Source organism: Hakea prostrata, chromosome 3, assembly GCF_041222555.1.
Source record: "Hakea prostrata isolate BN-2017 chromosome 3, UWA_Hpros_2, whole genome shotgun sequence".
NCBI classification, from domain to species: Eukaryota; Viridiplantae; Streptophyta; class Magnoliopsida; order Proteales; family Proteaceae; genus Hakea; species Hakea prostrata.
The window spans coordinates 73913684-73917711 of record NC_142602.1 but is presented as its reverse complement, the minus strand read 5'-3'; positions in this window follow the sequence as shown (position 1 = coordinate 73917711).

Below are 4028 nucleotides of genomic sequence, written 5' to 3'. Positions count from 1 at the left end.
CTCCCTTCTCCTGCTAACAAAACTGGACAGATGTCCCTGAGATATCAATCTCTCAATATCTGCCTTCAGATGACGACAGTCATTAGTGTAATGACCATAGTCCTTGTGGAATCGGCAATACTTTTCCCGATCCTGCTGCTCTCCGGGTTTCAAAAGAATTTTAGGCGGCCACTTCAAAATATTTTTTCTTTTGAGGATATTCAAAATATCGGCCCGAGGAGCATTCAATGGAGTGTACTCACTTCTACCGGGGGATCTTTGGCGCCAAGGTTGGGATCTTCCAACCCGATCGCGAACATTCTTCTTTGGCTTCTGCTTCTGCTCAGGAGCCTTTTGTTCCTTATTGGAGACTTTATTATCTCCTTGGCGCGCATCTAGAATCTCCATGACTTCAGCCTGCTTCTGGCATCTCTGTACCAACTCAGCATAAGTCGTGGGTATATCCTGTAGTAATAACTCCAGGAGTTTCCGATTTGTGAGTCCTGTGAATAGAGCGGTTCTGGCTACTTGTTCATCCAAGTTTTCTATCTCCATCGTCACTTTGTTGAATCTTTTCAGAAACTCTCTGATCGATTCGTTCTTTCCTTGTTTGACAGTAAACAAGGTTTCTTCCGTTTTCTTGACCTGTATCCCACTCTGGAATCGCCCTATGAATTGGCGCGCCAATTCGTCAAAGTTTACGATCCTTCCCGAGGGGAGGTTAGAAAACCACTTTTGTGCCGCTCCAGTTAGAGATGAACCGAAAACCCTGCATAAAATTTCATCAGAATTACCTGAAACTGCCATGGTCTGTTGGTAATAGCCGATGTGAGCTGTTGGATCTCCGGAGCCATCGAATGTTGAGAAGGTAGGCAAACGGAAGTTATGGGGAAACCGATATCCCGCAATTGGCTCAGCAAAAGGAGTCTTCCGAATGACTGAGTAAATATCCTCAGTTATTCTTCCCTTAGCCAATTGCCCTAACTTCTCATTGATGTTGGCCAATTCTTGACCAATCTGGGTCGGGTGATCTTCAGCAATACGATCACGACCTCGATTAACACGATCATCACGTGCTACTCGATCATCACGAACAGCCCGTCCTTCACGAACGTTTCTCTCGTCACGAACTGCTCGATCATCACGAACGGTTCTTCTGACAGTGGGTGAGTGAGTTCTTACCCCTGTATCCAACCTTGTATTTGAATCAGTTGTACTCTCTTGCGGTCTGTCGAACCGATCGCCTCGCCTTGGTTGATCATCAATCCTCCGAAGTCCTCGGTCTCCTTCACGGAAATTCTGATCAACATTCCGGTCTTCAGCCATTCTTTGGTCACGTGGCAATGCACGTCTCCCTGAATCGTGTTGATCAGGTTCTTGTGGTAAAACCACTCGTCTGGTGAGCACGCGGAGTGCTTGGCTCACCTCCAAGAGTTGAATCTTTACCTGATCCAATTGATCTTGGATTGTATCAGGAGGAAGATTACGTCCTCCCTGGCCATCATCCACCTCGATAGGATTTTGGCTTTCCTGGGGAATATCTGGATTATTCACCCCAGGTATCTGAACACCGGAATTGCGTTGTGCAGCGGCTGCTGCGGCTGCTGATCTAGTCACCATGGCTTTTTCAAGTCTTTCCCACAGACGGCGCCAAATGATGCGTCCAAAATCTGCTCAGCCCTTGGATCTCCACGTGATGTCCTGCAAAACGAAAGCGTCAGATGTGGCCCGACCGCTGGGGTCGGGAGTCCACCTCCGAAGGCTAAGTCAGTTGATGAACTTAATCACAAACGGCTCTGCTAGAAGCACAGAGCTAATGAATGAAGAAACGGGAAAGGTGATCTAGATAGCAGGACGCTGATAGTTTGGATCTATCAGTATGTATCTGAACCTGAGTCTCAGATAGTATTCTTTTTGATCGATTGATCCGTCCCTCACCTTGTATGGTAGTGAGGTTTATATAGAGTGTACCTTCGAATCTCCTTCGTTGGATGCACTCGAGCCTTCTTCGGGTAGTCGTTGGATCTTATCAATGAGATCCGTTGAGCGATAGACTTCTACTAGTTTGGGCTAGTAGAGGACTCCTGAGATAACCGTTAGGTTATGCGATAGTTATCCCTTTGATGATGATTATCCGCAGCCGTCAGTTTGAGTCTGCTGTCATCGGTCCCCACCCTCTACAAAAAAGGGGGGGGCCGCGCCCCCCGCCGATCTTCCTTCTCCAGCAAGCCATCTTCCGGATCCGGTTCGCTCGGGAGCGATTCGGTTTTCTCCGTCTCGACCGGGGTCGAGGGTCGGACCAGGTATGAACCCGGTCTGATCATAAACTCTCCATATCACAATGACTCCCCTAAAAGTGAAAGTATATGTATGTTTAAATTATTGTAAAAAAGAATAAAAACCATGTGATTTCCTTGTCTTCTAAAAAAGAAATAAAAAATCTTAATTTAGAATCGGATCCGGATACTTATCGATCGATTCAATTCCAATTCATCCCAAATCGCCCATGTTTCGGGGCACACCCTATGGTTAGTGGTGTTCTATACGAATAGTCTAGGTCTAGCATCCCTATCCTTAGTACCCTTGTAACTGGTAGATGAAGGTCATGTTGATTGTTTGAATTCTCACAAACAATGGTTCTTTTTCATCTTTAGATTGTTCAAATAAAACTCTCAATAGCTTAGATAGTACTTCCAAGCCACTTGACAACAAGAGAGTATGATTGGAAAAAAATATAATAAATAAAACAAAAAAAAAAAAAAAAAAAAAAAAAAATTTATTATTTTCTTTAAAACTTCTCCAAAAAAACTTCAAATTTTTTTTTTTTGGTATTTGGAAATTTTATGTTCAAATTTGGTCCCCCCCGCCCCCCCCCCCCCCCCCGGCGCGGGGGAAAACCGACCCCCCCCCGCCCCCCCCCCGACCCGAAGATGGCTTGCTGAAGAAGAAAGATTATTCTGCTGCAAGCGTGCCCTAATCTTACTTATGGATTAGGGTAACCACCCTGATGACAAAGCAGACTCAAACTGACGGCTGTGGATAATCATCATCAAAGGGATAACTATCGCATAACCTAACGGTTATCTCAGGAGTCCTCTACTAGCCCAAACTAGTAGAAGTCTATCGCTCAACGGGTCTTATTGATAAGATCCAACGACTACCCGAAGAAGGCTCAAGTGCATCCAACGAAGGAGATTCGAAGGTACACTCTATATAAACCTCACTACTATACATGGTGAGGGACGGATCAATTGATCAAGGAGAATACCATCTCGAGACTCGAGTTCGGATACATACTGATAGACCTCAACTATCAGCGTCCCGCTATCTAGATCACCTTTCCCGCTTTCTTCATTCATTAGCTCTGTGCTTCTAGCAGAGCCGTTTGTGATTAAGTTCATCAACTGACTTAGCCTTCGGAGGTGGACTCCCGACCCCAACGGTCGGGCCACATCTGACGCTTTTGTTTTGCAGGACATTACGTGGAGATCCAAGGGCTGAGCAGATTTTGGACGCATCATTTGGCGCCGTCTCGTGGGAAAGACTTGAAAAAGCCATGGTGACTAGATCAGCAGCCGCACAGCTGACAACGCAATTCCGGTGTTCAGATACCCGGGGTGAATAATCCAGATATTCCCCAGAAAGCCAAAATCCTATCGAAGTGGATAAAGGCCAGGGAGGACGTAATCCTCCTGATACAATCCAAGATCAATTGGATCAGTTAAAGATTCAACTCTTGGAGGTGAGCCAAGCACTTCGCTTGCTCACCAGACGAGTAGTTTTGCCACAAGAACCCGATCAACACGATTCGGGAGACGTGCATTGCCACGTGACCAAAGAATGGCTGAAGACCGGAATGTTGATCAGAATTTTCGTGAAGGAGATCGAGGACTTCGGAGGATTGATGATCAACTAAGGCGAGGCGATCGGTTTGATAGACCGCAAGAGAGTACAACTGATTCAAATACAAGGTTGGATTCTGGGGTAAGAACTCACTCACCCATTGTCAGAAGAACCGTTCGTGATGATCGAGCAGTTCGTGACGAGAG